At 35.3% G+C, this 23,701-nt stretch overlaps 1 protein-coding gene and 1 long non-coding RNA gene across 10 annotated transcripts in view; one reads left to right on the top strand and one right to left on the bottom strand.

Moving 5' to 3' along the window:
- rock2a (rho-associated, coiled-coil containing protein kinase 2a) overlaps window positions 1–23,701 on the top strand; it is an 84,422-nt gene that overhangs the window by 19,388 nt on the left and 41,333 nt on the right. The window lies entirely within an intron of this gene.
- Window positions 4,676–8,949, bottom strand: LOC141377028 (uncharacterized). Its single transcript, XR_015506194.1, has 3 exons — window positions 8,384–8,949; window positions 6,890–8,008; window positions 4,676–5,959 (listed from the first exon to the last, which is right to left on the bottom strand). It is a non-coding gene; the product is annotated as an uncharacterized LOC141377028 (long non-coding RNA).

The raw sequence follows: 23,701 nt of genomic DNA, 5'->3' as shown, positions 1-23,701 counted from the left end.
GGATCATATTTATGTTGTTTTATGGTATGGTATTGTGTTGTTGAGGAGTTCCACACCCTTGTTGTTCATTGTCATCAGGTTTTATCTTGATTGCTGTGTCATCTTCAAAGGTTGTGTGTTTTGTAGACCTCCTGCATATCTGTGCTGTAAGAACCCTTATTATATATATATATATATCACTATTATATATATATACATAACTATTATCATACATTATCATACATTATTGCAAATTGGATTGAAATTATTCACTTCAGTATATTAAAATATATTTATACTTTATTATATTTTTTGCTCACAAAATAACAAAACAAAACTATTTATTTGATCAGAAAAACAATAAAAACTGAAACATTGTGAAAAATTATTAATTTAAAATATACAAAATATTATTTTTGAACTTTTTTTGAAAATGCAGTTTTTCAACTTTCTAAGTTACTATTTTTTAAACATTACAAAAGTGTTTACTGTCATCATTTAGAATGTATCCCATCTGAATAAATCCTAAAAAGAGAAAACTCTAGCATTGAATTGTAAATATCAATGTGATAATGTCTAAACCAGAATAATAAAGGTGCATTATGTTTGACTGCCATACTGCAGAAAGCAGAAGCAGATAGTTTACCTCCGATCTTGAAAATTTCAGTGTAAGCCAACAAATTTCGGGGATTCAGCATGTACATTTAATGTTAATGAGGTTTAATATGTAATAATTAGATTATAAACCTTACCATTTCGTTAGAGTGCAGTGAATGCACTATTCTTTGCTTCTAAATGGCTGTATTTCAATTTCTGTTGTTGGGTTTCATCTGGTGCAAACAGCTAAACTGCTTGTCACCGCAAATCTGGTCACGTAGTTAGGACACGGGTTACAATGTAACCTGCTCACCTAATGTTTACGTTCATAATATTTATATTATTTGCTTATTAATGACCACCTTGTGTGGAATTCTGAATCTGTGTCTCATTTCAGAGTATGTTACTGTCCACCAGAGGTCGCATTTAGGTAGCGGATAAACAAGAGCTGCGTCCCAAATGGCACACTATACACTATGCACTCATGCACTATGTACTTATGCACTTACACACTCAACAGGATAGTATAGGTATGTAGTGTTGTCCCAAATGGCACACTAATGTGTTTTTACTAAGCGGAAATTCAAACCGTTTCCCTGATGACGTTTGACGGTTGCCAAATCAGTGAAATAAACGACCGAATTATCAGATAATACCTGCCGTGAGTATTGCCGCATTCACCATCAGGAGGCGCTAAAATCACTCTCGTAGAAGAATTTTGCTTTCACCATCCAAAATAAATAAAGTTATTCAACATGTGCATCTGATAGCTCCGCCCCTTCCGCTACGTAAGCAAACCTGCGGTCGTTGAGTGCTTGAAGTGTCCATCATTACACACTTCATTTTACCGAGTGCATCATCCGGGTAATTAAAGTGCACTTATTATTTTTAGAGTTTTCAGTGTGAACACACTACTTGCACTATTTATACTACAAAATGGCGTAGAATAGTGCATAAGTATGCGATTTGGGACGCAGCTATTGATGTTCACTTAGCATGTTTCTTAAATATCTGCAAACATATAATGGTATTTCTGTGCTTTAGAAGAGTCAAAAACTTTCATACAGCACCTTTAAATTGTTGAGTAAATATGAAAAGCTGCTTTCTTTTTTAACTAAAACTAATTTCTTTGTCATTGTGAATTATAAACTTTGAATCATCTTTATCTCCGTTTCCACTGGAATGTTGTGCTTGTGACATGTGCTCTGTGTTCTTGTAATTCTGTCTTTGTGTGTGTGTGTGTGTGTGTGTGTGTGTGTGTGTGTGTGTGTGTGTGTGTGTGTGTGTGTGTGTGTGTGTGTGTGTGTGTGTGTGTGTGTGTGTGTGTGTGTGTTAAAGGATGAGATGCGTTTTAACTGGACTAGTGGCATTAGCAAGTTAGGCTGATTAAACCATCTGACTAACAAACGGAGGATGGAGGATGCCATTAAACACCATTCAGCAAAGTCTGTCAGAGCAGAGGTGGTGTGTGACGTTGACCAGCTTCATACTGTCTAGTTTACACAGTTTCATTCAACTCGGATGTGATTCATGATCTTTATTGCACAGGAAAACCACTGCTCTACATTCTACAGAAATCCATCTGGCTGACACATTAATAAACACATGGGTTATGGAGCCCGCTGCATTTATTAGGTGTGTGTGTGTGTGTGTCAAAGAGAAGAAGTGGCAAACCTATCATCACATTCCTATCAAGCCAGAGTTTATACGTGTGTTTGCAACTTTGTACTTTGCATTCTGTTCTCAGATTGTTTGGGACAGGGACTGCTGTAAGTCAGTATTAAATAGTTAATGAGCAGCTGTTTAATGGTTTGATGTAGCTCTCGTCACTTTTCTTTAATAATGCATCATTTCTTTAGGAGTTACTGGATCTCTCTGCAGTGAAACCAAAGTGTGGCATCTCCACACGCCGTGGCTCGCTTCCAAAACCTTCTGAGCCAACTTGTCTACTACCTTCAGTTGAAGTAAAACTTATCAGCACGCCTGTGAATTTTTTTTTCCAGATATTTCCTAAATGTTGTTTAATAGAGATCTCCTATATATTAGTTATTATGATGAAAGTCTTATTTGTTTTATTTTGGCTAGAATAAAAGCAGTTTTATTTTTTTTTTAAAAAAGCATTTATGGTCAATATTATTAACTCCCTTAAGCATTGTTTTCCAATTGTCTGCAACCAAGCAAACCATTGTTATACAATGACTTGCCTAATTACCCTAACCTGCCTAGTTTAACCTAATTAACCTAGTTAAGCCTTTAAATTACCCTTTAAATTGGAGTACTAATGTCTTAAAAAATTGCTAGCAATATGAAATGAATCAGTTATTAGAAATTAGTTTTGAACTATATTGTTTTGAAATGTGTTGAAAACTTTCTGTTAAACAGAAATTGGGGAAGAATATACAGGGAGGCTTATAATTCAGACTTAAACTCTACATAAACAGAGCTTCAAAGTCAGCATCATTACTGAAAGAAAACCTCATATTTTACAGGAATTTAGTGTATTTAGACAGATATTTAATAAAAACCTGTTCGCACCTGTAATTAAACTGTTTTCATTCACATCAACAAACACTTTTGTTTAGTTTATTTTATGGAATATGTACACGTTGCTGTTTTGAGTCTGTTTAAAGCAGAATGGATTGTGATTGATATTAATATATTAGTAAAATGCAAGGATTATCAGTAGTGATTTTCTTTTTTTTTGTTTTCTTTTTTTTTAGATTTTTTTTAATGTTCTGTGGGAAATTACAGTCTAAATATTTCTTATTTTTAAAAACAAATTATGTAGTGACAAAGTAATAACAGTAAAAACTATAATCAACTATAATTTTATATTATTTTAACTTATTATTTCATATTAGCACTTTTACTCTAGCACTAAATTCTCTGAGTACAAACCAGTTTTTTTGTTTAACTCGCACTTCTTGTGTGCAGCCTCTTCTTGTTGAATCACTAAATGCCTCCTCAATTGGAAGTCGCTTTGGACAAAGGCGTCTGTTAAATGACTAAATCTAAATGTAATGTCAGATTCAAACTAAAGCACAGCTGAGAACTTTTTTGCAGGGCATTTTAGGTTCCAAACAAACAAGAAATATATAAAAAAAAATTGTTCAAATTTCAGAATTGAACGTTGAATGCCGAACCACTAAAATAATATTCAAGTAATCGAGTCCAGTTCTATCACATTGATAAGATCACAAGCACAACAAACATAAAATAAATAGTAATTATGGTGAAATTAATTTTTCTTGTACTTAAAAAAAAATTCTTCAGAAAAATTTGAAATAATTAATAAAATTTTTGACAGGTCTAAACAAAGTGTAGGAAATAAAATATCCCATGCATTTTGAAATAAACCTTCAAGGATAAAAACACAATAAACCCTTAGCTTGTTTCCATTGTGGTCCTCGCTATGGACCAAAGTGCAGCAATCCAAGTGTGGCTGCAAATACAGTTAATGTATAAAACAAACAGTACTTTCACATTTTAAAAGAGGAACAAAATCATTCACAACACATACTATAAACAATTTAAATAATTATACAGTTTGTAAATATTTGCTTAATAAAAGTGTAATATATATTTAAATTTAACTGTTAAATGGTAATATTACATTTTATAGCTGGCTTATTTTTTTATTTTGGGTGAAAATAACAAAGAGACCACAAAGCTTCCTTTTTTATGCAATAGTTAGTTTCTAAGCAATTCTAAAGTTGGGTAGATGTTTTGCTAGTGATGTGTTGAAAGATTAACTAAACCACTTGTCCACTTGCACAGGAATAAAAAAAAAAAACATATTTATAAAGCGCACACACTCTGAGTAAAAATGTCATAAGTTTTAGAAAAATTTCACCACAGCAGGAGTTTTCAAAAAGGTTACATTTCAAAACCTGACACTGCGCGACTATGTACAGTTGAAGTCAGAATTATTAGCCCCCGTTTGATTTTTCTCCCTTTTTTTCTTTTTAAAATATTTTTGTAGTTGCTTTATTTCAGCTAGAATAAAAGCAGTTTTTAATTTTTTAAAAACCATTTTAAAAACCATTTTTCAAAATTAATAGCCCCTTTAAGCTATATTTTTACGATTGTCTACAGAACAAACCACTGTTATACAATAACTTGCCTAATTAACCTAACCTGCCTAGATAACCCAACTAACCTAGTTAAGCCTTTAAATATCACTTTAAGCTGTATAGAAGTGTCTTGAAAAATATCTAGTCAAATATTATTTACTGTCATCATGGCAAAGTTAAAATAAATCAGGTATTAGAAATGAGTTATTAAAACTATTATGTTTAGAAATGTGTTGAAAAAATCTTCTCTCCATTAAACAGAAATTGGGAGAAAAAAAATAAACAGGGAGGCTAATAATTCAAGGGGGCTAATAATTCTGACTTCAACTGAAAATGGCCAAACCATGTATAAAATGCCGTTCTGAAACTAGTCATGTTTGTCTAGACAGGACCTAAGAGACCAAAAACTCTGGTTCATGAGCTGCACATGCAGTTATATGCTTCATTCTGAAACACACAGCAGCACATTTCTTGATTTGATTAAATATCAGACTTTGTGATTTGATACCTTCTCACATACAGCACTGTCTTAGAATCGAGCCTAATGAGGTCATTGTATTGCTTACCTTTGCAAACAGTCTTTGTGTTTGTGATGCCTTACAATACAGTTTGCGTAGGTTTTGGAGCAGAGCCAGTATTCTTCATTGTTTTCCACAGGTGGATTTACTGTCGCTGATTTGTGTCTCTGAAATCATTAGGCAAGACAACAAGCAGTAAAACCTAGAGATGCAATGATTATAGATTTTGGTTGTACGATTATAGTTTGAGGAATAATCACGGTTTGACGGTTATCACAATTATTATGCTTTCATTAACTTCAAAACACCACAAGTTTAGAAAATCACAAAACTCTTTATTTTAAAGTGTTTTTTATTGCTGCTCAGTAACCAAATAATACAGCTCAAAATAGTAATAAAAATAAACAGTAGTCCATTTCTCTTTGGACTTAAAACTAAGTGGAAAAATGTTTTAGACATTTAAACATAGAGCTGCATGATTCTGGCTAAAATAAGAATCATGATTTTTTGCTTATAATAAAGATTGTGATGATTCTGTACATGGAACATAAAGATTACTATGAGAGGCCTATTATTATTATTTTTATTTCTCAAACATGACTAAAAAACATTCATAATATTAGTCCTATGTGTTGGTTGTTTGTTGTGCTAAATTTTGTATAGACCTGGAATGATGGACTTGAATAGACTTTAATCTTGTCCTGGTCATTAATGCACAGAAAAGTGTTTACATCAGAATATAGCTATTGATAATTCTGAAGTTGAATTATTATGTTTGAGACAAAAGCTTGCCTTTTTTTTAGAGCTGTGAACCTACACTAGTCTCAAGGTTCGGTTACGATTATCATGCCATCGATTCGGTTCAATTCGATATTTCGGTGCATCACGGTGCATTGACGGTGCTTTCCATACACAGTTTTATATTTTCTTCACAGCAGCATTTCTTGTATTAAAATGAATGAATATATTTATATATTATTTGTAATACAATTTTGTCATTTAATACAAACAGTCAGATATATATAAACTGTAACTTTAAACAAAACGAGCATTTAGCAAATAATATAAACAAATATAAATATCCAGCTCAATTTCTGATCCTTGTCTAGTTCTCTTACACCCCTTTGATTGGTCACACCCTCAAAAAAAAAAAAAAAGCGGTTGCGATTGGCTTTTGCGCGCTGCTTTCTTCAGAGATGAGTGATACTGATAAGCGGCAGGCGGCAGCGGCGATCACAGCTGATGTATGACAGACACGGTGGAGAAAACTCTGCAGACACGCGCTCGTTTCTGTATGCAAAAGTAACGCTGTTAAACAACCGAGAAGAGAAGAAAAGCCACGCCAGCAGGTCAAATGGGCCACTGTGTGTGTGTGAGAAAGAGAGAGAGAGACAGAGCGAGAGAGAGAAAGAGAGAGAGAAATGGAGTAGGCTACTTTCATTCTCACATTTTAGGTGCTTTATCTCAGTGAAATAGGGGCTATTGTTGTATATGTCAGTGAAAGACTGATCCAGCAAACACACACAGTGAAATTGTGGACAGTTTATGAGTTTTAAGTAGTTAGAGCGTTGTAAATACTCGCGATCGCCTCCTTCGCGACAGAGCGCAAATGAGGTAAATGACGTCAGTAATAACTGGTTATGGTCATTACTGAACCGATACCGAATTGTCCGCGTCTGCATCGCAGTGCACCAAAGAAACGATTAATTTTGACACCCCTACTTTTTTTACTAGTAAAATTAGACATTTGTCATTACCGGATTCCCTCTTGCTTTATATTCAACATTATAATAGGCTGGAGTAGTTTAACTGACAACATTTAGGCCAAGTCCCAATTCTGTTTTTGTACCCCTGCCCAAAATTTAAACTTTTAAAATCTAGACTTTTCTGACAGGGTATTCCAGTGGCATTGAGTGACATAATGTTGTGGGACAGGAGTTATTATTATGGACTGTAGATGTTGAAATTTAGTGTTTTATTTTATTTTAGTTTGCGTTTTTAAAACCATGACAGTAAAACACGAACGCGGTTTTGCATTATGTATTAAAACACATGCTTGCTTGCTTGTAAAAATTTGCAATAATGACATAAAATACTAATTTGTGGATCCCCTTACTTGCGTGTGCAGCCATGCTGCTGTTGTAGGTGGTGCATTCTGGGAAATTTTCATTCCCCGTGGTTTCTCCGTTTTAAAAGGTATCTAGCCCTTCCCCTTAGCCCTACATATTAAAACTAAGACAATTGTGACAGCAATTGGGTAAGGGAAAGGGCTAAGGGGTAGACTTGGGATTGGGCCTTATTCTCATGCACAACACTGTGTTCACCATGAAAAAAAACGTATCAAATGTTTGCTGTAATCATAATTCTAAAATGTGATCAGATTATGTAATTGATGTGCGTACTTTTCGGTTTCACTGTCACTGCCGAGTGCACTCATGTCATTGCTGCCGTCACTTTGAAAAAAAAAAACGTATATGCAAATCATACTTCTCACGCGGCTCCCAAATAATCACTCCGTGCAACAAACTGAATGTTATTTACAACTTTATTACCTGTTATTCACAGCCTGTGTATTTTCAGTTCACTACAATAGACATAATTTACAGCCATGTGTGCATCCTCTCTGTAGTAAACAAACAGTGTGTCAGCTCATGTGTAATTTCGCGCCCTAGGACACATAATTACATGAAGACAGAAATGACATTTTTGGGTAAATTTTAGGGGTATCAAAATTAATTGTTTTTTCAGTGCACCGCGATGCAGACGCGGACAATTCGGTATCGGTTCAGTAATAATCATAACCGGTTAATTTGGACTGACGTCATTTATCTCCTACGCGCTCTGTTGCAAGGGAGGTGAGCGCCGGTATTTACAGCACTCAAGAGCCAACTCAGGGCCAGCCTGTAGCACAGGCAGTGTAGGCAAACACTGTACATCCAGGGGGGCGCCAGAAATGAGCGCGGTTAAGTTGGTTTTGTTTTCGATATTCCTGACTCACAGTTATAGCAGTAATAACTCGAAAACCTCTTACCCTAAAAAGATCTAAAGTGTGTTTCCTACAAAAAGACAAAGCTGGTTATGTTTCACAGCTGTCTTTTTCTCTTTTTTCGCTCTACATTACGACCACTGCTCCCTTTAAGCCCTCGCAATATGCGTTTAGCCGAGAGAGCTCGCGCGTAGCGGAGCTCTCAGTAAGGGACCGTCCCGGCTAAACGCATATTGCGAGGGCTTAAGTGTGTGTGTGTGTGTGTGTGTTTATTTGTTTATTTGTTTGTTTGTTTGTTTGTTTGTTTGTTTGTTTGGTGCTGTCTATGTTTGTGTATGTGTGTGAATGAAAGACCGTGTGGTGCTGTGTGTCTGTGTATTTATACAGACAGCTTGTTATAGCCTCCCCCCAAAATATAACACTGTATGGAAAACATCGTCAATGCACTGTGATGCACAGAGATATCGAATTGAACCGAATCGATGGCATGATAATCATAACCGACCAGTATAGGTTCACGCCTCTAGTAAAATATACCTTATAAATACAGTATGCTGACCGTTTGTAGGTGTCCACGTTGCTGAGCAACATAAAACAATGGAAAGACTTGTGCATCCGCCTTAATGCTTCTCACCTGAACTTGAAAAGATAATTGGCTGAATCGTAAAGATGCTGGAGTAAGATAGTGTAGTGGGTCGAATCGAGATCGCAAACTTTTTTTTGATTAATCATGCAGCTCTATTTAAACATATTTTTTTTACATCATTTGTGCATCCCGAATAAGCACCTCTTTTGGAAATAACAAAAAAAAAAAAGCTATATGTGAATGGCTCATAGTTATTAGCCTCAGCCACCCATAGTTAATCCATTGTGCATGCGGTTTAAGCCTCTGTGTACAAGCTTGGAACTTTGGCATAACAGTTGGCATAACTTTGTTTAGTTGCAGCAGTTTTGTTCTATGCAGAAACGCTGTGTTGAAGCCTTTATGATCAATTAACTGTGGTGAATTAAAGCACAATTAATAGTGAAATCGGTCAATTGTTGCATCCCTAGTAACACCAATTTAATTCATCATCATTCATAGTCCACTTAAAGGTCATTGCCAGATATGTAGAGAATTGAGTGGAACTACTGAATTGTTTCTGTGCATTTCTAGTGGGACTACACCTGTAGAAAAATGGTTGGATTGACAATTACACTTCAAAGGCATGAGTTAAAATAAAAGTCAACAGTTTTTTTCCTAAGGTCACTTGGAGAAAAGTTTCATCTTTGACAGAAAAGGGCTCTTACACACTGAATGTGTGTTTGCTTCTAAAAATGCGAGGTGCGGCCTTCAGGAATGGGTTTAAAAAACACAGCACAGCGCGTCCACGTGACATGATATTATGAACATGTTGTAATAAAGACAATAATAGGCCCATTAGAAATATGAAAACAATATATTATGATAAGCACTTAAAGATAAATTGTATAACTCAGGATATTCTGAAAAAAGCCACAATGAGTGTCTCTTCCACCATGATATAATGATGATCATGATAAAGGGCGCACTTACACTATGCTATCCGAACCATGCCCTGGCGCGTTTTCCGGATCGTATGAGAAGTGTGAGTGATCTGAATCGGGCTCAGGCACGGTTCACTTGGCCGGCCCTGGAAGAGGTGTGTCAGAGTGCGGTTCACTTGGGCTTTGGCGCGGTACGCTTGTGTGTGAGTGCAAAGTGCGCCTGAGCCTAAAACTGAAGACGAGATGTGACTTTTAGGGAACTGTTTCATATGGATTTATTAATCCTTCTGACAGTTCAATGAACGCAAACAGTCCTAGTTTATTAAAAACACAAAACCCTCACTGCACGTCAGCTGCATCTTCAGCAAACCTCCTATCACCTGCAGCACAAGGAATTTTTTGATAATTTATGAGCGTCAAAAGTGGTGGTTCTGTTCGGCACTGTGTCAACGCAGCCCAAACGGCTGAAAATAATACAAAACGATAAAGCAATGTCCACTGTGCTGAGCGAGAGCGCTTCTCTTCCTGTTAGACTGAACATTTGCATCATCGATGATGTAAGCTTGCTTAGGTCTGGTAGGTAAAAATGCAATGTGAGTGCAGGCCGAGGGGATGGGGGACAATCGCGCTTTGGCACAGTTTAAGGCAACTGTACCTAATGTGAGTGCGCCCTAACAAGCTTGCAGTGGGTGCCCTACTCAGAGCTCTTGTGATTGGTGCATTTACATTGAAAAGAAAAAATAGAATAGAAGTGCATTGGAGAGGAAACATACATTCTGTGTGAACGGCCTCCAAGAATACATTTAGTCTGGTTTCGTGTCAGTTTCAAATCAAATGAGAATTCAGCAGATGAAATTGTCAATGGTTAACAGATGCCATTAAAGAGAGAGGTACTGAGTTAAATAGCAGCTGATATATGCTAAAATAGATTTAAAGAACTCAACGCACAAAGATGTTCATAGGTTCACTTTTTCTAGATTCCAAAGAAGCAACTTTGCTGTGTATGTTGACGTTTCTGTGTCTTCAATTAAGAAAGTTTAGAAAGGATATTTTAAAGTATGACTATTTAATTCTTTCCAGAGTTTATCAGGCCCTCTCTCTCTCTCTCTCTGTCTCCCTCTCCTCTCTCTCTTTCTCTCTCTCTGTGGGCAGATTGGAGAAACACTGCCATATAAGGTGGTGTGATAGTGGCCTTGTCCATTTTTACCCTGGAACAGCAGCTGCTCCTTTCGCCCCCTCAGTCAAAACAACCAGGAAAACCTTTTCCCCAATGCTCTTCAAATGTTACAGAATTCCTGCCATCTGTGACACATTCTTTGCCTACCTTAGTGACCCGTTTCTATTCAGTGGTACCATTCAGTATAGTATGATACGCATTTATGTCTGTTTCCACTGTCAAAGATACCAAAAAGCCAAACTTGGGATCCTTTCAAAGACTACCTTGCACAATAGAACAGTATCAATAGGGTGGAGCTAAAATGCTATTGGTTCACAGTAAATCGTCACCAGTGTGTGGCAGTGGAACAACAACACAGGAAGCAGCATTTTTAAATACACAGCCGAGAGAAGACATTGTAATACAGTGATGGTGCGCAATGAACCATGGTCCACCCAAGCTCAAACTAACCTTGTCTTCTAGTAACAAAGATGTCAAGAAGAACAGAATCTGTTGTATGCCATCTATAGTTGTTTATGAGGCCTAAAAATAAGTTTAAAATATGAGGTGGCGCTTTCTGTCTATTTGTGTGTGCTTTTTGCGCATCTATATTTGAAATAATTAACTTTAGTTTCCAAACAGATGCGATATGTTAACGACCTATACAGCTTTATTCTTTGAGCGAGAATGACGTTGATCACTGTTAGAGAGTAAATCCGTCATTCCGAGTTCATTATAGTCCAAAAGCTGATGATAATAGTTAAACATGGCAGTTTGTTCATGTTTTATGTTGCTGAAAGAATCATTTACTCCTTTGTTTTTTTGCACCTTACTCTCGCATTTGTCTGTTACTGAAAGGATCGGATGTTAGAAGCACTTCAATAATCACGTGCATGTTATTATCATCAGCTCAAGAAGTACACTATTTCAAATCTAACGATATTAGATTTTGAATGCTGCTCATGCTTCATTAAAAGTCATTCTTATGTGCTGATTTGTTGCTCAACATTTATTATGATCAGTGTTGACAACATTCGTGCTATTACAAATTACACATTTTTGTAAAACGCCGTCATGTATTTAACTCAAAGGGGCAGGAGAATTCAAAAAAGCAGAATTTACTTGATATAGATTTAAAAAGATTTTTTGCACACTTGTAATTCGTCCCTGTAAAATAAAAGTTTTTATTTTGTAAACATTCTTTAAACATCTAATCAACTGTTTGTGGTTCATAACAATTTTTTAAAGAATGAAATTCTTTACAAATCTGTGATAATAATCAAGTAATAAATCTTTAAAAAGTGATTACACGTGTGATTTTTATTTTTTTCTTATATTGTGAGAAATGTTATCGGTTGCAGCAAATGAATCTTGGCAGATGTAAAAAACTGCAAGATCTTGATGCTACAGTGACACAGCAGTGCATCTGTTAAACAAATGAAACCACAAAATGCTTTAATTTAAGCTGGACTTGTTGATTGATACTGTAACTGCATGCTTGATTTATTGAAGTGGTAGTGCTCTTTTTGTCTGTTCCAAAATCTGACAGAAAAAAGTTGTCGATGTATAAGAAACATCTTTTTTTGTTTTTGTAGTTAATTTCTGAGTAAACATTGTGAAACCATGTGCAATTTCAGTGTGTCGTTTGCCATCATAAAAGTTTAATCCGTGTAAACATTGATGTTATATCAGCCATCTGCCTCACTTCTAGATACTAGCTTCAGTTCAGTTGAAGTGTTTGTCTTACAAAATAGCTCAAATAAATACAACAGTTTGGGTGAGGAAGGATTCTTTTGTAATATAATATAATATAATATAATAAAATGATTTTTCATTTATACAATGTGTGAAAATAAACTTGTCAAATTGTAACATTTGGATTGGTCTCTTGGAGTGCAAGAGATTTATTGTCCACGATATTTTCATTATTGTTGTTTTAAAGCCTAACCCACTAATTATCCCTCTACAGTATCTTTTGTATGAGAAATTATATTTAAAAACATCACTCATGATTTTACACATTGATTGTATACAGTTAATATTGAGCAAGTTGCATTATAGACCCAATAGTGTCTTTCCTCCAACCCTTTTTTGTCGACAGTAAGTGTTTTAAATAAAGCCAAAGCAAAATATTTTTAGATCTCAGATCAACACTGTGTATGGGATCAACCTACGTTAACAGATTGATCAGGATTTATTTGCTCATTTCAAGGAATCGGATCTTGAAAATTTGAATCACTTGATTTGACTCAATTGAGTCAGACTGAATCATATTAAAAGCTTCACACTTATTCACACTGGTTATATACCATTTGTCCAGCAAATAGAAGACATCGTATTTTACCAATCTTGTTCATATTATTTCCGTGGCAAACTATATTAACATGACACAGTATTGGGTTAAATTTCAACAAGGTAACAAAATCTACAGCACGAGGCAATGACTTCGAAGCACATAAACACTAATACAGTTCTTACAAAATAAAAACGAAGATTTATTGAGCTACTCTACGATACATGAAACTAACTACTTAATGAAAAAACAGCAAACAAACGCACACACACATTCACACATATACACAGAGGCGGTTCAGAGGATGCAAAAGATCAGCAAGAGACAACATTTGTTAGTAGTACTTGCGCTTTTACTGAAGTCTTGAGTTTCCCTCACCGACTGGCCTTGGGGAAACACGGCGCTCCTGATTGGTTGGTGATTCAGCTTCAGATACGTCCTTGGGATTCTCTTGTATTTAACTGCATATTGTATAGTTTGGGAATGAATCTGTTTTTGAAAATAGCAGTTGAATACATCATTCAATGATTCATTCATTAAGCCAATCACTTGCTTTCCGAACGAAATTGTAAGTAAATCAGTCACATTGAATGTACTTTAATGTGAATAAATCTGGTGAACCACTCATTAAGACAACTTGCATGGATAAATTACATTAAAATCACCTAAATCAGCCTAGCTTCCAGCACAATAACTCACACTCTGCAAAATATGGTTTAATAACCTTTATCAAAAAAACAAAGATTAAAGTAAGACACTCTTATTGGCTACTACTGTACATTTGTCACTAGGTGGTTTAAGTAAACTATTTTTTTTCTGGCTAATAAATGTTGTAAATATGTAATAACATATTTTTGTATAGGAAACCTCAGCAGTTTAGACTTAAAATGCATTATTTACTAATGCTTATTTTATTTAGCTAAATGTCAACCAGATAATCACTGTGTAATATTAGTGTACTACTAATTGTTGCACAGGGGAGCTAATAAACAGAGAGGTTGTCGGTTGCATGAGGTAAAAGTCTGAGATTAAGAAGGGGTGTGTGAGTGAGAGGATGTCTGCGGCTTTAACTGAAGCATGGATAATCATTTGTCATTATTGCAGTTAGTGTTGGATGTGTGTGTGTGTGTGTGTGTGTGTGTGTGTGTGTGTGTGTGTGTGTGTGTGTGTGTGTGTGTGTGTGTGTGTGTGTGTGTGTGTGTGTGTGTGTGTGTGTGTGTGTGTGTGTGTGTGTGTGTGTGTGTGTGTGTGTGTGTGTGTGTGTGTGTGTGTGTGTGTGTGTGTGTGTGTGTGTGTGTGTGTGTGTGTGTGTAGGTGGGAGTGACTCACAGTTGTGTGTATGTGTGTGTGCGGTAATGTTAAAACACAGAGATGCATTATTTTTTACCGCCCACTTCTGTTTCAGTGTTTTCATTTTCCTTTTGCATTCACTTATGCATTTCATGAGTCTTTTATAACAACCATGTTGTTGTTTTTTATAATATGTGAGACTCTAAACTCAAAATGATCAATCATAAACACGATTATAGTCTTTCATTCTGTAGATCTCTTCTAGAAATCCGTTCACTTAAATGTAGTTGAAATCTCACAGGACAAACACTTCATAAAAAAAAACTATCTTCTTCTACTCTGTTTGAAAGGCAGATAAAATTTTCCCGACCGTGTGTGCAGGTTGTTTCTGGACAGTTGTCAAATATTTTAATAGTGCTTTGACCTGCAGACAAACTTAATAATGTGGCACACACTTCATTTAATAAATAAATGACGGTGTTAGCAGCTTCATTGCTTTTATTTGGCCTGAATTGCACGCACTCATTGACCTTTTCAAATGACTTGGTTTATAGTAATTACTCAATGAATAGTCTTTAAAGTCAACAAATTGTATTGGCAACCCATATATCAGGTTTTATTTCATGTAAAGATTAAATTTTTTTATTTTATGTAAGTGTGTGTGTGTGTATTGGATGAGATGTAAATGAATAATTTTCACCAGGGATGTTGAGATCCCATCATATAATTGGAAGTCAGGCCTGATCACACAGTTTCAGACTCGATCAGACATTAACTACCGATCAGGACTCGAATATGTATATTTATATATTTCTCTTTATTTTTTAACACATCTATAGATATGCGGTGGCACAGAGTTAGACCTCTTCTTTGACTTGACTATTGCTTAAATGCAGGCAAAGTAGAACACGGAAGCAGCTTGAAGTGGAAGGCACGAGTATGTCTGCGGTCTGGAGGTATTATAAAGTTATTCTTATTAAATGACAATTAATTTACATAATGGGATGCTTTTTATAAGTTTCTTACATACATTTTAAGACTTTTTTTTAAAAAACAAATGTTACACACACTGTTTGCTATATAGATTGCAAAAACTTTGAAGCTCAATTTGAAGCTTTGAAGCTGCAGAGAGAACCTTATAATTCAAAGGTGATGATATGTTTGAGAATTAACAATAAAAATAGGCCACTCATATTAACATTTATTTTACATCTAAAGAATCGTAAGAAAATCGTGATCTTGATTTTAAGCTGAAAAATCCTGATTCACATTTTAGCCGGAATTATGCAGTCCTAGTCGACATTGCTTGAAGTGGATAGGAAAAGGCTATTTAACACAACAAACCTGATAAGACACCTCAAAAACAAACATATAACTTCAATTTGAAATGCCGTCTCGCCACTATTCCATCAAAAAACCTCTGCCAGCCCTTCATAAGAAGATTTCTGACAAGCAATTAGTCCTGTTTTACGATGCACCACAGACATGTAGAGTTTGTCCTTTTTGTTTTTACTTTTATTTTTTTAGATTAGATTTAACTTTATTGTCTTTACACATGTACAAGTGCAATGCAACGAAATGCAGTTTAGATCTAGCCAGCAGTGTGCTCCCACGTCTAGAGTACGCCTTACTGCAGGATGGATTGACTCTATCCTGGATCTGTTTCTTCACTCTTTTTTATTCTTTTTTTTATGTATTATAGAATTGTCGGATCGGGTTTCGGTATCGGTAGATGCTCAAAATCGAATAATTCGGACTCCGACTCAAAAACTTGATAAGGACATCCCTAATTTTCATTGATTTCTTGAATTGTATTCATTGTATGAGCTAGTATAAGTAGTTTAAACTGCCTCTGATAAACGTTGGATCTCAAGAAAAGCAGAACGCACAACTCTCCATGTTGCCTGTGAAAGAATAAACCATATAAAATGTAGTAATCATATCTCTAATTGCGATATGGTCTTTTTGTTGATTTGTACATTTTCACTTTGCAGAATACCCCTCCAACGAGTGCTGTCAATTTGAGATTCAAAAAATTTATTCATGCCAATCGTAATTACTATCTGCTGCTTCTCGTACTCGTATTGGACATGAAAGACTGATACCACGCACTGATACCACTCAACATACCACTAATGTGTTGTCCTACCTGACTTCAATGTCTTAATGTATTATATATTATTAGCTTTGTCCTTATAAACAATCCGTTTATTAAAAACATTATTAACAAATCTTTAGGCTACTGAAAAATAAACCGAATATGAAATATGATTTTTGCATAATGATCACAGCTTAACAAGCTAGCACTCATTTTATATATAAACTATGAATAAAACAAATAAAAGAATTTTTAGTATTGGAACATTATATAAAAATCTAAAGACTACAGGCTAAATAAAAGAGCCTTGTCAAAGCTGAACATCTCTGCAATCACCGCGCGTGTCTGTTTACAGCTTTTGTAAAGTTCAGACAGCCTATACAGATCACACAATCTTAATAAACACCATGTAAATATAAATATTTCGATAAGTATCGTTAAAGGAATATTTATAACGATAAGATCTTGCTTTTTTTGCGCACACTTTCTCTTTCTTTATCACCAGCGGCAGTTGATACGTGCTGATACACATTATACGCAGCAAGATGACAAGTGCTGAAGTCCACTGGACCAGTTTTAGCTACTTGTTGCCGATTTGCATGTTGTTCCTTTTTTTAAAATGCCTTTTATTTTAGAAATCTCTCAAGTTAGTATAGGCTATCGGGTAACAAAATCTCCCTTAGAAGTATTGGAGTTCAATAACGTGGTGTGCAGTATTGACCGGTACCTCCCTATAAGTTTACAAACTGCATAAAGTATAGGTCTACAGCTCTGGTGTGTTATGAATTGCATGTTTTATATGACAGCGAGACATGCTACATTTAGTTTTATTGTAAAATATACATAATAACCCAGTACACAGTAAAATAATATTTTTGAATGCTTGCCTGTTGGCGGTGTATAAAGCCGTTAAGCTTAAATAGGCAGAGCATATTTTTATTAATATTAAAACGCATTAATACAAACTGGCCACCCTTTGATTTTTTTTATTTTTTTTATTTCCGTATATTTTTAGCAAACGAAAAATGTAATGAATTGTTTATTTTGGTTTTCATTTTGTTAGAATTAATATAATTATTAGGTGACACAACCTCTACATAACATTGGCTGATTCTGTTTTTACAGATATCCTACAGATAGACTTTTTGGCTCAAAGACATTTATGCCTGTTATTTCAGTGCTGTATTTTGACAGATTTCCCAAAGGCTTCAGCTACACTGTAAAAAAATGGCCGTGATTTCAACGGTAAAAAACTGTAAAAATGCTACAGTATAAATTTGTAACCTGGTTAACGGTATGTTTCCTTAATATATGCGCCGAATAACCGTAAATGAACTTTCCCAGAATTCCCTGCATGGCACATAACTTTTTATGCATTTGGTTGACATTAATATGAATCTTTTTAGTTGTTTCCCCATCAGTTATGTACATTAGAGATTTATGTTACATCCAATGTTGATAAACAATGTTTATTTCATGATTTTAATTTTATGCGTGTTACCATACTGGTGTTTAGTAGCTGTGTGGATGACACTGAGCACCTTCTATATGCTGATACTCTTTTCTGCTTGTGGGAAAAGTTGATTGTGATAAGTATTGGCTCATTATGTAACTTCCTCATCACCATCTGCATGTGGGTGTGCTAACGTGTCTCACTGTGTAATAAAAGATGTGTAGATGTTGATCATTCAAAATACAGACATGTTACCTCTATAAATTAATAAAATACGGTAATTTACCGTAAAAATGAGAAATTACTTTTACGGTTTGTATCGTGTTTGTAGCGATAAAGTACTGGCAACCACAACTGCCGTTTTTTTTATTGTAAATTTTACGAATTTATTTTTTACAGTGTATTCTGTCAGCTGGTACCAGCTTCTGTTTTGCGACTTGACAGCGAGATGAGATCAGACTTCAAATTCGATGTGTGGCCGCATGTCACAGTTACTTTACTGCAATTTTTAAAAAAACTGGCTCATCTAAATTAACGTTTCATTCGATTAAAAGCTGAAATATAGCCAGACTGAGGAAGCAACTATCGGTTTTGGAAGAGAGTGCCAATACAAAAAAAAAAAAAAAACACAAACAAATAAACATAATTGAAACCAAATCTATGAAGTATCGGTACTCTGTATCGGTGAGTACACAAATTAAAATACTTGTACTCGTATCGTTTTGTAAAAAAGTGTTATTGGTGCATCTCTAGCACTGAGTTTTATGGATCGAAACGATAACTCTGTGCAACAAACTGAATGTTATTTACTTTATTATAGAACTTTATTATCTGTTATTCACATTGCATTTTCATATTCTTATTTCACAGTATTTATTGTATTTACTTTATGTATGTGTCTGTGTGTGTGTCTGTGTGTGTGTCTGTGTGTGTGTCTGTGTCTGTGTCTGTGTCTGTGTGTGTGGTTTATGAATTGTGGAGGCTGAAGGTCAAGGTTAACCGTTTACACATCGGCGGGTTTCTTCAGCTTTGTAGGATTGTTCAGTTAAAGGTCAAGACTTAAAAAAAAAAAAACTTGTGTCAGGTTAATGTGCAAAATAGCACACATTAGTAGTGCAAAAATGACACAGGTTAAACTTTAATCAAAGGAGAGGCAGGAGCAGTTGAAAGTCTGCATGTGTTAGACAGGAAATGGAGCTGTAGTTTGAAGCTGAAGATGCAGTGTGCTTGTCGAATGTGGGTGTTTGTACAGGTGGGTCACATGTGTGTCCATGTAACGATGGCCCCTTGTATTTCAGGCCTGAGGAGTGGGCTTTTCAGCACACCTCACTCTATCCCTCATGTTTGCTTTGGTGTGTTTTGGTATGCTCCGTTTCATGTACATGGTACGTGGTGAAGAAATGATGTCATCTCGACAGCGTGACATTATATTGGTTTGACTGGAGCCTCTGCTGGCAGGTGTCATTTCCCGTCTGTGTGTGTGCATGCTTTGAAAGGGACATCGCTTTTCCTTAAATAGAAGTTTTATGTGTGAAGTGGCCTGTACTGGAAAATGTTGGGAATGTTGATATGGTGAAATGCAACGAGACACACGGGAGTATAATATATGTTGTCAACTCTTGTCCTACATCGTCAGAGCAGTTAGTGAATTAGCAAGTTGATCATATGAGTCATTTGAATTAACAATTGACTTACAAGTTGACTCCACGTTTTGATTTGCAAATTGTTATGGAACCATACGAGTAGCATAATTCATTTTGAAGTCTAATATGCAAAATGGCAATGCAATATCTTAAATGGCAATGTATTTCTGTATTTCAATTTACATTTTCCAAGACATATGTGCAATGTTTGGTGCAAAATGAAAATTAAATTACATTGTTTGCATTTCTCATTTCAAACACTGTTTTTAATATGTAAATTGTATCCACATTTTAATGCTTTAAAAGTTGCTAAATGAAATTGAAAATGCAATACACAAACTGAATTTGATGTAAATGCATTTACACTCACGTCTAGGGAACACAGAATTACATTTTCAGCATAACACCGTTGGATGTTTGTAGCAAAATTCATTTTGAATTGCAATACACAAAACGATCATGCAATATGTTCGGTAGCAATGTATTTCAGTTAGCACTTTCCAAGACATTTGTGCATAGTTTGCTGCAACATGAACATTTAAAAAAGAGAATCCATTTCCATTTCATACATTGCGACGAATGAAAGAAAATTTCACATCAGCTTTCATTCGTTGCGATGTATTAAATGATTCATGATTCCATATAAGAAACTTTTTGGCTTCTCAAAGAAACCTTTAGTGAAAACATTCCTTAAAGAACCATTTTTTTCATAGTGAAGAACATTTTAGAGTGTTTTAGGCCAAAAAAAATTAATAAAATAACCAAATCATCTAAGGACATTTGTGAAGTATTTTAAAAGTTACTAAAATATAATGTGCTATCATATAATCATCAAATGCTATTAAAATGAAAGTTTTGTCTGATTTTGCTCATAACTATAAAATTACCCCCAGATAATATTTCAAATGAATGAATAAATGAATCTGTAAAAAAGTTTAATTGTATTATTAAAAGAAGTGCTGATGAACCACAAAATGGTCTGAACTGATTATTCATGTTATTTTATAGTAGAGCTGGGCGATATGGCAAAAAATTTGTCTATCGATAATTATCCCGATAAATTTGAAAATGTTTATATCTATCAATTTTATAGGATTTTCAGCATACCAATCCCTTTGTGCAGCGGATTTAACACATTTTGTGAGATGTTTTAGCTGTCTGACAATGTAAATAAACTAAAAAGCAAAAGAACAATCTTAATTTAGCATTTACTTTTCAAGTTTTCAACAGCCAAAGACATTACAAGTTATTGGATATTATTGTTGAACATCAGAAAAAAAATAAAACAAGTTTGGGACAATTAAACGGTGAGTTAATGGTCACAGTATTTTCAGTTTCTGATGAACTGTCCTTTTAATGGTGAGTATGGTGAATTTAGGGTAAAATATATCCTTTAATATATTTCATTTAGGGATGCTAACAACTATTTGACGATCTATTGATTGTCGATAACGCTTTAATCGATAGACCTAATCGATGACTGATTAAGCATGGACATTTAAAAGTTAAGTTATGCATTGCGCTGTGAAACGCATCCACGCATTACATCATAAAGTGTGTGCAGTTTACTTTACTTGCGCTGTCACCCTCTTGACATCTCATATTGCGGATCTCCGTTATTTGTATATGCTCACCCTGTATTTGCTTCAACACTTGATGATTATCTTAGCAAAAAAACTAAGCATTTATTGTGTTAATATTGTAATTGAATGCATGTCTGATTAGTTTATGCTTTGAGGAAAAAGAGCAGAGCTTGTTTATCAAGATTTAACATCATGTAGTGATGGCTAGAAACTGCTGGAAGCTGAAGGTAGTGCAGAAGAGGGAGAGAGAAAGAAAGAAAGAGGGAGAGGTGTGGTGCTGGACATTCCCAGTGCTTTTCCGGTAAGGGTTTCCAGCGAGACCATGCCTGGTATGTCGGTCACAGCAAACCTGCTCTTGCTTCAAAGCATTTTACAAGCAGAACAGCGCAGAAAACGCCAGCCGTCACCTCAGTCTGCATGTGCTGGAACAAATCTATGAGCCTGGTGCTCTCAACGTCTGCTTAATTGTTTTAAATGCATTTCCGTTCATTATACGCCACATTCCCCCAGGACAAGACATCACCCAGATGCCCAAAAAAGGTGAAACATGTTCTGGGTAACAAAGGCTGTAATAATAATAAGAATAAAATGATGAATGACCTGTCAGTTTGGGCTTCGTCATCAGAAGTGGATGTTCTTTTATTATCTACTGATTTGAAGCCTTGCTGATTGAATATCTGTTGGCTGGAAGTTCTGCCTTGCCATTTAACTTCCTGTCCTTGAAGTATGCCTGTAGATCAAACCACTCAGGGTTTCAATAACAGGGATATTGTTTGTTTTCGTCCATGTCTTCATGAATAGATAAACATTTCCAAAGCAGTAACCAGATGGGATTAGTTTTCTAAATTGCTAAAATATGCTTAGCTGCGATTGTTTACATAAAGTGCCTGACTTATCTCTGATTCTCTGCATTTAATTTCATTTATTTTTGTGAATGTAGGCACTCTTGGCATTAGAGATGTCAGTTTTTACAAATGGTCATGATTGATCATCAATTGTTAATCTTAATTCAAAATATCTTTACTTCAGTGACCTGACAGGATGTACTAATGACACTTAAAACACAAGCATCCTCACCTAAAGGAAAAAGTAGGATATTACCAGTAAACAAAGGATATTGTGGAGAGTTTTATTAAACTCATGTTCTCTTAATTGTTATCTTTCATCTGCTGTACGTTTTGTATATGAGCCTCAAAACTGCATGTTAATGACGTCAATGCTTATTCTATCATCAAGTGCCTGGACACACCAAGTCGACGGCAAACTACTAGCATCAATAAAACCCAACCATGTTGTCACCTCGCATTGGATCATGTTTGAACCAAAAAAAGCTGCGCATGAACACACCAAACGAATGTAAGCTTACTGAAACAAGAGCTGCGTTCTGAGTCTGCACAAGAGGACATGTCTTTCCACTACAAGTGTTAACACTTTAGCATTGAGTACATTCGCTTGTGCAAATATGTCTGATAATCTAATAATCCATATTGTTTGCAACTATTTGAGAATTGTAGCGAAATTACAGCCGGCCTAATTGTTTTCCTTCTTGACTTAAATTGTTTACTTCACAGGTATCAAAGCCAGTTCCTGGAGAGCCGCAGCTCTGCACGGTTTAGTTCAAACCCTGCTTCAACACACTTACCTGTAGGTTTCAAGGACTCAATTGGTTTGATCAGGTGTGTTTAATTAGAGTTGAAACTAAACTGTGCAGAGCTGCGGCCCTCCAGGAACTGGCTTTGACACGTGGTTTACTTGCAATGTTACTTCACAACATCACACTCGCGCTCTTATTCGTTGCTGAATAGCCTGTCAAAAGGCTCTCTTCTGCCAAGGATCTAATGCCGAATCGACTGAATCAGTGAAGTCAATGAGTTCTGACGAGAGTCGATGTATTGAACACACCAAACCAACAAGCTGGACCGACAAAGCCCAATGGCTTACCATTGGCTTGGTGTGTCTCGCCTCTAAGGTGTTTTGATTTTAAATGATGACAATGATAATTAAGGATATATATAAAAAATAATTATTAAAATTGTACACCACCAACTTGTTAAAAATTCTGAACTTTGTATAACGATCGAATGCTGGCAGCAAAAAGAAAAAACTAAAAAACAAGTGGGCTAAAAAGGGAATTTTTTTCTCTTTTGTTTGAGCATTAAAGAGGACTTTTAGCTGAATCCATAAATATTATTTCATATAATGCAAGCCAGTGGTTATAATTAAGGACAGAAATTACAATTTTACACTTTATATAGATTAAGACTAGTAAAATATGTTGACAGCTGGGATACTGGTGAAAAATGTGAAAAAAGTGGTCAAGAAAAAGGATCCAAAATTTGATATAGCCTCAATGCATAAAAAGTTTTGTTGTATAGCTAATAACTATTTTTGCATGTTATTTGAAATAGTCTAATGTGTAAAAATGATATGAAAACAGTATATACTTTGCTTTACCTATTTGACTGTGAAGGAAAAACTACTTTTCATTTCATTTGCACTTTTTGTGAGTAAATGTCTCACTCAAGC

This window comes from Danio rerio, chromosome 13 (genome assembly GCF_052040795.2).
Source record: "Danio rerio strain M-AB ecotype USA chromosome 13, GRCz13ab, whole genome shotgun sequence".
Taxonomy (NCBI): domain Eukaryota; kingdom Metazoa; phylum Chordata; class Actinopteri; order Cypriniformes; family Danionidae; genus Danio; species Danio rerio.
The sequence above is the reverse complement of the archived record's forward strand: the minus strand, read 5'-3'. Positions and strand labels throughout refer to the sequence as shown.